Below are 9,806 nucleotides of genomic sequence, written 5' to 3'. Positions count from 1 at the left end.
GGTTTTTTTTTTTTTTTAAAAAATATTTTAAACATTTTTTTTTTTTTTTTTACAATTTATCATTTATTTTAAGTTATCAAAGCTGGGCATGTCAGATTCTGCCCAGACACCAAGTGACACCCCATAATATCACAAGTAAATTAATAGTTCCCTTTGCTTTGATCATTTTAGCCATAATGCCATGTTAATTAATCTGCCATGGCTATGCTGTTAAGTTAGCATCACATCAGTTCTGTCATGACCAGCCACAAAGAACACAAGCTTTCAACAACCATAATCTAAAGACACATTTATTGATCACAACAAAATCATGAGATTTTAAACAGCTTAAATTGTACAATCTGTAAAATGACAACTCACAGTTGTCAAGACAACTCACTAATAAACCCTCTTTATTAGTTATTTTCTTAAAATTAGGCTTTGCAATTAACTTTTCTCACTCTAAAACAGCAGGGGGTGAGAAAGTGGCGTGTTTGTCCAAATAGTGTTTTAATGCACGGTTATAATGAATCATGTTGGCACCTCAGGGGGGCCAATACAGAGTAGTGAGCTTAAGCTGGGTGTAAAACTCAACTCATCGCAAATGCTTTGATATGGAGGCACTGGCATCCTGCTGTTTGTCTATATCCAAATGCAGGTGCTTTGTGAATGTCAGGGTAGGTTGAGTCAGAGGGATTACTCTCCTGCTTGTCTACCACAGCGGGGAGGCTGACATGTGAGGAGGAGACAAAGAGGACGACAAAATAATGTCAGTCCACTGTGACACAGCACTTTGACTGTTCTGTTCAACTCTAGCCCCGTAAGATCACACTAAAACAGTCCCACAAAGATTTAAATGTGTTTACACAGTTACCAGGGGACTACCTGTCAAAATGAAACAGCAGTATTAAAGGCTTTAAATGTAATGTCCGAGAACATAATTGCGACAAAAGTGCGGTCACAACTGCAGTCAGTAATACAGATTTTTTTTATATTTAATTCAGTGTTTTCTTAGTTCTGTGTTTGACATGTTGGTTTTTCAGAGTCAGGCCAACTTACGATAACACTCCCTCCGAAAACAATTGTCCCTGGCTTGGCTTGATTGCTTCAGCGGGATGATTGATGGCACTAGAGTGATGAAGGAAGTGGACATATTGCTGTCTGCCGGAGATGTCATGGGGGCATGCATGGGGAAGTTGATGATATTTTGGTGACATATAAGGAACAGCAGTGGAGACAATGCTCAAAACCCTACCAAAAGGAAGGCATGTGCACATTTTCTATTCACCAAATAATTAAATGGACATAAAATATAGATTTGAGTTGAAATTAATGTAATAATTTCACCTGTATGTTAAAGCCTCCAATAAAAGAAAAAAAAAATAGTCCAGTGTACAGTGGTGGACAGTAACGAAGTAGTTTTACTTCGTTACTGTACTTAAGTACATTTTTCAAGTATCTGTACTTTACTGGAGTAGTTTTATTTTGAGTAACTTTTACTTCACTAAATTCCAAAGCATAAGATCGTACTTTTTACTTCACTACATTTCATAAAACTTATCGTTACTCCTTATATATCACATGCTCCGAGACGCAGAAGCGGTGTCTGATTCATGAACAAACTAATTATTGTAACTAAAAATCATATTTAGGTCAAAGCTGTCAGTTGTTTGTGAACTAACGTTAAATCTGCTGTAAAGGGTGATCTGTTTAAACCCACTGAAATGCTTGAATGCAGACACATTAACATCAGAGTCTCTATATTTTAGGTTAAAAAAGCATTAAAGTAACACAGATTAAATAAAATAACTCATGCACGTTCATCTTCCCCGCTGCTGTAACGTTAGCAGTTTTACTAAAATGCTATGCATTTAGCCCTATGTGACGTCTGTTTTTATATTGTTTGTCAGCACACATAACCTAAGTTACTATGTATCTGGATCAACTAGTCGAGTAGACAAATAGAAATGTTTATTCATAAACATGCTTAAAATAAGTCAACGTTAGCTGATGCTAACTGTCTAGCTAACGAGCTTGCTGGTGCTAAATTGAGGTAATTTTTAAAAAATAAAGTCCAAATATTTTTATTCAACCACCTAGATAGATTACATCTGAGAATTATCAAAGTGGGAAGTGATGCCCTCTGGGGGCATTTGGCCAGGGGTGTTTTTACACCACAGACAAGGTTTGAGAAAAAAAAATCATTATGAAAATCTAATGATATTTTCCTTATTATATTCATTATTTCCTTATTGGTTATTTTCGTAAAATCTCAGGTATTTTGAGCAGTATAGGATTATAAAAAAAATATGCTAATATAAAATTAAATGACAAAAGTAGCCTATATAAAACTGCAAAATAAATATTCATCTATCGGTACTTTTTACTTAAGTACATAAAAAATCAAGTACTTTTGTACTTTCACTCGAGTAAAATTGAAAACTGAGTACTTTTACTTTTACTGGAGAAATATTTTATTATACGTATCTATACTTTTACTCAAGTACTTGATTTGTGTACTTCGTCCACCACTGCCAGTGTACGAAACAATTGGCTCAGCGAAAAGACTAACACTGCAACAATACACAGTAATATTAATACTGAGGTCATTTTCAGTGCAATCAATAACTAAGATGAAAAAATGGCACCAGTTGCATTTGTAATCCAATCAGATTTTTACAGATGCGTCTCAGTTTGGATACTCTGGCTACTCAAATTGGATTTCAGTTTAATCAGTTAATCACTGAACATCACCAGTCTTCTCCATCACTAAGTTTTTCTTGTGCGATGGGGGAGTTCTGCACCACAACCCGACAGGGCGCTTATTTGGAGATCGAGATGATGGCCCACTATTTTCCTGCATCTGTTTTTAAAGCCTCATCAAAAAGGTAGGTACGTCTGCGTCGTAACCAAAGCAACCCATGCAGATAAGTTGGTTATGTCTAGACACACAAATCTGATTGATCACTTCCAATAGTGCAGACAGTGTGCCTGAAAAGACCTGCGTTAAAAAACAAAAAATAAAATGTACTGTCTTGGAAGAACAGTTTGATTTGATGTGCAGTGTTGCCTGGAACTGGAACACCCCCTCAAGTCTGAGTTTTGACTCGGAAACTCAGTGGAACCGTAGCAACCCTGACTTCAGAATCCAAAATGGCTGGTCAGCGCATCAACAGTAATATATTATTTATTAGCACTTCTGTTTGTCTGTGTCTCCATAAACTCAGTGGTGCAGACAGTACTATCCGACCTCTATCTATGGACATGATACTTTGACATGATCCCTTTTTTTTAAGCTCCGACTTCTGAGATAAATGGAATGCAGCAATCCATCTGCTGAAATTTTGTGACAGTGATCACACCTTAAGAATAGTTAAAACCAATAAAATAAATAAATACCTGTGCTATATATATATATATATATATAAAAAAGTTGAAAGGGGTGTTTTTTTACACTTTGAAGACATTGTAAGTTTTAATGTGATCTTTTCACATTGGAACTGGGGCATTAGAGTGAGGATGCTGCAATACATTGAAACTGACTGTTATTCAAAGGGCAACCCAGGGGTTTTGATCTCCTTTTAATGCATTGTCATTTCAAGTTCCTACATTATAGCAAGAAGAAAAAAAAGATTAATTTTTATTTTGGGATGCCTCCAAAACGTTTGACTCACTGCGCCTTCAAAGGATTGCAGATTTTTTTTTTCTTACCAAGTTCCATGCCCTGGGTATGGTTTTATCAGGTACATACCTCCGTGAAGTCAAGGACAAATAACAGAATAACTCTGGAAATGGAGCGGCAAAAACTTCAAAGAGGACTGTCAAAGAAATCGATTGGGAATGGAGGCACAAAACACGATAGAAAAGTGTAATTGATCTCATTATTATGGAAGTGCAGCAGTTTACTCTCCTTTTGAGGGAGGAAAAAAGAGAATAATCTATCTCCTTTCTACACAACTGTACATTATACGGCTGCTATGAGAGCACGCAGGTGGGGTTTGGCCTATTTCAAATGTTTTATTTTCAGTTAGAATATCAGGGTGAAATGGAAAATTAACTTTTATATAAATAGATTGTCTTGATCCTGAAATAAGAAGGCTTGTTTGTGCTACCGAGCACATGGGCAGACCCCGACAGAATCTACAGACATCTTTTGCACTTTCTTTGCTGATTTTAGGGTGAAATATGTGGAAGTTGATGATGGGGAACTAACAACAGTGTGCATTTACTGCTAAATTGTAACACAGATACAGATTATGTTATATATATTTTGATAGTGATTTTTTAAGGTAATTTGCTCAATCAAATGTTCTATAAATATTTTTTTAAGTAAACTGATTCATTATATATATATATATACTGTATATATGACATCACAATCATTATGCCAGTGTTGATTATGATGTCATAATCATTATGTCTACAAACTATGATATTTGCAATGTGCACTACTAACTACATGAATTACAGTAATTATAAAACATTAAAACCTGCCCCATATCTGAGGGCATCTTATGACACATGTCCCCCATTCATAAAATGATTGATGATTGAAGATTGAAAATAAATCTCACAAATGATGATGTTAAGAAGAAAACTAATGAATATTAAAAGCATAACCATTCAATAAATGTGCTGAGATCTGATTTTTTATTTTTATAGTCCAAAATAAAATTCATTTTAGCTCATTTTACCTTGTTGTATAGATATGGTAAAATGTTTTGAACAGAACAATCAAATTAGCCCAAATGTTTAATATACAAGCACACAAGGGGCGGCAAGTGTAGATTTTTGTGAATAATGTTTGTCCGTATTCTGTGGAAAGCTGCAGAGTGGAGGCACACATCAAGATACATTTTAATATGGCATTTATTCCCAAATGCATCCAACAGGAGGCCACATTAGGAATAGGACATTTATGCTCTTCTACTGGGAGAGTATTACATCCAACACAGTGGAAAGTCAGCACAGTGTTTATCTCTTTAGATTAGTTGGCGTTGTGTCACTAGCGGAAGGCGAAGGCATCCCCACAGATAGAGTTAGTATAGAGATAAGGTCACAGTAAAAACTAAGCCAGTCACCTCCAAGGGAGAGTGTGACAGGAGACAGTCAGTGGATCAGAAGAGGCATCCTGACAGGCAGAAAGGATTGTCCACATAAACAAAGCATCAGACTTGCCTTTCTGCACTGAAAATGAACCTGCTGTAACCTTGGTCACATAATTCAGGAAAAAGAAAAGTCTGAAACACAGAATATGGGGGAAGATGCTCCCTTAAGAACAATGTGCATTTACATTTAAATTTTAATATATTTACATATTAAGTCTCACTTGTCTCACTTATATTAAGTTTTTAAGTGCAGGATGATGATGCATCAGCCAATGTGTTATTAGGGAAATAAACAGAAACATTTGCTGAATTTAGTTGTTAAAGCACAAAAGGTTAAATTACTCAAATAGGCCATGTTACCACATTACCTGGAGCAAGAAGATCCCTGATGAACTTTTACAGAATGCATTTTGATATAATTTTTATTAATATCTATATATTTCTTAAAGTGTCATAAATGTAATATACTAAATCAACTACACTATTTAAAATTGTATTTTGACAATTTAGTTGAATAATCGAATAACCAAAATTCCAGAATTCCAATACTTTTCATCTGAAAAGTACATTTAAGACTTATCTAGGAATTAAAATTAAATAATTTCACTCAATTAGGTTTTCATGAAAGTGTAGAGGTCTGAAATGTACTAATTCATGGAAATGTTAAATAATAATCCCATTAAGTACAATAAGTATTACATTTAAAAAATAATAACACTAGTACCAATATGCCACTTGGGGACTTATGCATCAATTCTGAAGGGGCCAAGGGTCTAATTTGATCTTTTTAATTCAAATTTAAAACTACAGTTTTTACTCCAATTCTAAAAACATTGATGTGTCTACAAATCCCTCATTAACAAATAGACAAAAAAGTTGATATTCAACATAATACAATGTTGTAATCAGTATTTTACACAGACAGAAAATTAGATTAATTAACCTCAAAACTGTTTCAATTGACTAAATCAAACAGCTATTGATTTTAAGATAAAATTAAAAAATTAAAAACAAATTGCGTAACCATTCATCAAAAGTGTTGAGATGAGATTCTGTGCATTCTCAAGTGAAATTTAAGGTGGGAGGGTCATCTTGCCCTGTCTTAAGTTAAATTGTTGTCAGAATAAAACAATAATTTGTCTTTTTAAAATGTAAAGCCTTTGGTTTGATCAGTCTTGATTAACAGACTTAGATAATGTGATTGTAGCATTCATCTGGCATGTACATATGTTAATCAGACTACAAATCATGTGTTTGCTCTGAAAGACAAAGGTGATGTGCAATATGTATTTAATCCTTCAAATATTCTATTATACATTGTGTCATGTATACTTGGACAAGACTGTAGATCAACTACACAAAAACCTGATGTAGTTCAATGTAAATGTATTCACAGACAGCTTTGTTACTAGCTGTCAGCCCATGGTGAAGTTGCTGTGGCATAAAAAGGCCAGGACATAATAAATGAGCTAAATGAGTTAGCATGTGCAAAAAGTTAACTTGTGAATCTGGCTCAAGGAGGATGTGGAACAAACCAACTAGTCAAGTGTTAGGTACAGCAGAAAAAAAAAGAAAACATCCCAAGGCTATTTTTTCCATTACTATTGTAGTGGCGGCGTACAAACCCATGACTTATGGAAGGTTGCAAGTTTGTGTTAATAGCACAGTCAGTGCTGCCTCTACAGTCACTCACAATAGACATCTTGCCCTCCTAAAGTTCACTGTGTTTGTATAAAGCTAGCTAAAGATGGACCTCAGCATGCACCAGGTGAGTAATGACTAGATTGTTAGTGTCCCTTTCAAAAAAAGTGAACCCCACACAAGACTCTCCCAGACTGCACCTGTGGACAATGCCAAGCACTCAGTATAAATAGCCATATTGTCTGCAGGCTGATAAGCTTTTGGTGTGTGTGGGAGTTGTACGTCCAATTAAAGCTTTTGTGTATGAGCCAAATGCATTGACTCCCTCAGCAGTGGATAAAAAGGTGACTCACCCTGATCACTTCATTTTTGGCTACTGAGACTGAATTTGTATTAGATCCAGTGCATGAGTAACTACTTCTAACCTTTTGATTAGCATATTCTCACTTCACTAATTATTTTGTAGCTTTAATGTGAGACTAACTTAACTTAAACTCTATCAGAATGCAGTGGCCAAGTTCATGCATAGATGGATTTGGGTTTGATGGAGTTTGAAGTAATGAATGAGCACAGTATGTCCAGCAAAACTCAGTGGCTTAGGTTTACATATTTTGGTGCTCAAACCATGAAATCAGAGGAGCTTTAAGCAATTTGCACTTATAATGTAGATATAGCCATTACAATCTGTCAGAAGTTAGTCATCCATTTTTTTGAAGGAAATGCTCAATAATTCAAGGTGAAGTCACTGTTTGGTAACACATATCATAAAGAAATGCTAATTGATGACAGCAATTCCTAAATACTAAAATAAAGGAATCGTTCACACAGAATGCATAATGCATGTTTAGAGTTGGCGTTCATGTTTGTTTGTTTGTTTGTTTCTAAAAAAAAATCATTTTTATATGATTCAAATCATAAAAATTCATACAAAATCGCCACCTAATCAAATAGTTACATTTTCCTGTGAAATTCGGGTTGGTAATTTCAGCACCACTAAATAGAACTGGAAAAATAATGATGATTTTCAATTGTTTTTCGAGCACTCTGCAATTGGTCGGCCTATCAGGGAGAAACAATAATGCAATACATTTAATTATTTAAGCAATATCACACAAGCACGGCTATGATTCGGCCCTAGGCACAATTCTGCATTCCTACAGCATGATTGTGAAAGTGATGCTGCTTTTATACATAAGTTTGTTAAAACAAAATGAATTTTTAGTAACATTTACATTTTAGACACAATACTGCAAATGTTACATTTGAATCACCAATGAAAATAATTTCAAATGAAGTCTGGCAGAGTGAACTGTTGCCTGTCTCCAAGCAAAAAAAAACAATAGCAGTGTTTTGATCCTGAATGAATGTGTTTTGAATGTATTTTGAATTAATGACTCAATGATTCACTCATAAAGACAGTCACTTGTCTCCACCTACGAAAGAGTCACTGAAAACGTCCATCACTACTGCACAGCAGAATAATACAAGGAGTGAAAGGTGCCATTTTATATCAATTTTTTTCAGTAAATCAAACAATGGCTTTCTTATAGTTGTCTATAAACGAACGTATTCTAACATCAAAAGCAAGGAGACAGTGATGAAAAAGGATCTAAAAGAACTCTCAGGTAGCATGTTACTTCTCTGGATAAGTGCTGATTATTGCCCCAGTGTATTGCACTTAACTGTCTCCTGTTGTGTGGAGTGCTTCAGCATACCCAAGTACATTTTTTGCTACTCACTTGTTCATCGGAGTTGAGGACTGGGAGGTGTCTAGCAGAGTACATTGCTTGGAACTGTGATAGAGTGTAGAAAGACAAGAGCTGCCAGCTGTGTCTCCATCTGCTTGCATCTGGCATCAAACTGAGATTGACTTGTGAAGCTCTGCAATAGACGCTTGTGTGATTCAAAGATGGGAAAAAGCATTTTTGATTAGCCAGCAACAAAAACACAATTTCTTTTACATGATTAAAACCTTAACTAGCCCAATGGAATCCCATTACATCAGTCCATAACAGGCATCAATCATTGATTAAAGTTTTCAAAGGGGGGTTTTTTATCCTCAGGAAAAGAAAAGAACTTGTGTCACTAAAGAAACAAAACAAAAAAGGACCACATTCTATAATTGCTCTCTTTCAAATAATACTGCACTTTGTACTATAGCTGGGGAATTATAGGTTCCTCTTGCTTTATATTGGAGTTCAGGGAAGACTTTACCCACTATGTTCAAACAGATTGCTTTTTCATAAAAAATATAAACATGTCCTAATCAATATGATTTTGGTTTAACAGGGTTGTGTAACTGTAAAACCTCCAACGATTGTCTAATATTTGTTATTCCCATCAATCTTCCTGCTGATAAAGCAGCCTGCTTATTTGGCATGACACATGTAACTGCCGCTGGGTGTCACGTTTATGTTCTGTGTTTCTGTTCTCCCTGCCTTGACCTAGTTTTCCTGTGTTGCTTGATTAGTTCATTAGTTTCCACCTGTGTTCGTTAATCATCCTATTAGTCCATCGTTTGATTTAGTATTTATAGCCCTTCCTTTCCTCAGTTTCTTTGTCCTGTCTCAATCGTGTAAAGAGGTTGTTTTCTCCTACGTTCCCATGAAGATTAATTAAAGACTCCGTTCGTTTTACTATCTGCCTCCTTTGTACTCCTTCGAGCTCCTTTCCCCTGGCAACCCGTGACAGGACAGGACAAGACAGGACCCAAAAACAAAAAGAAGGGATGACTGCTGAGGACAAGTTGTGGGGTTTGCAGCAGGCCAGTCAGAGGTTGGAACGGTATGTGGAGGATTTCATCGAGCTTACTAACCAGCTCAGCTGGCACGACACTGTTCTTGGTGCGTGCTTTCTGCTGGGGCTGGACGGCGAGCTAATCCGCTGTGATCTGCCCGTGACTGATTTTCCCCTGATCGAGCTGATCAATCTCGTTCTTTATTTAAATGGTTCAAATTTAGAAGTTGAAGAAATAAAGGAAAAGTTTCAGTCTCGCCATCCAGTTCCCTTTGAAGCACGCTGTGTCTCGCCAGCTCACCCCACGCCAGGAACCCTCACATACCGCACCAACGGCTCGGA

The 9,806-nt window shown here is 36.0% G+C and overlaps 1 long non-coding RNA gene across 1 annotated transcript in view; it reads right to left on the bottom strand.

The window, feature by feature from the left end:
• The window catches only part of LOC107664048 (uncharacterized), a 20,482-nt gene that overhangs the window by 9,973 nt on the left and 703 nt on the right, over positions 1-9,806 (bottom strand). The gene's annotated exons all lie outside the window — the stretch shown is intronic.

Source organism: Sinocyclocheilus anshuiensis, unplaced genomic scaffold, assembly GCF_001515605.1.
Source record: "Sinocyclocheilus anshuiensis isolate Anshui unplaced genomic scaffold, SAMN03320099.WGS_v1.1 scaffold23, whole genome shotgun sequence".
Classification (NCBI taxonomy): Eukaryota; Metazoa; Chordata; class Actinopteri; order Cypriniformes; family Cyprinidae; genus Sinocyclocheilus; species Sinocyclocheilus anshuiensis.
Note: the sequence above shows the minus strand (reverse complement) of the source record. Positions and strands in the feature narration are given on the sequence as shown.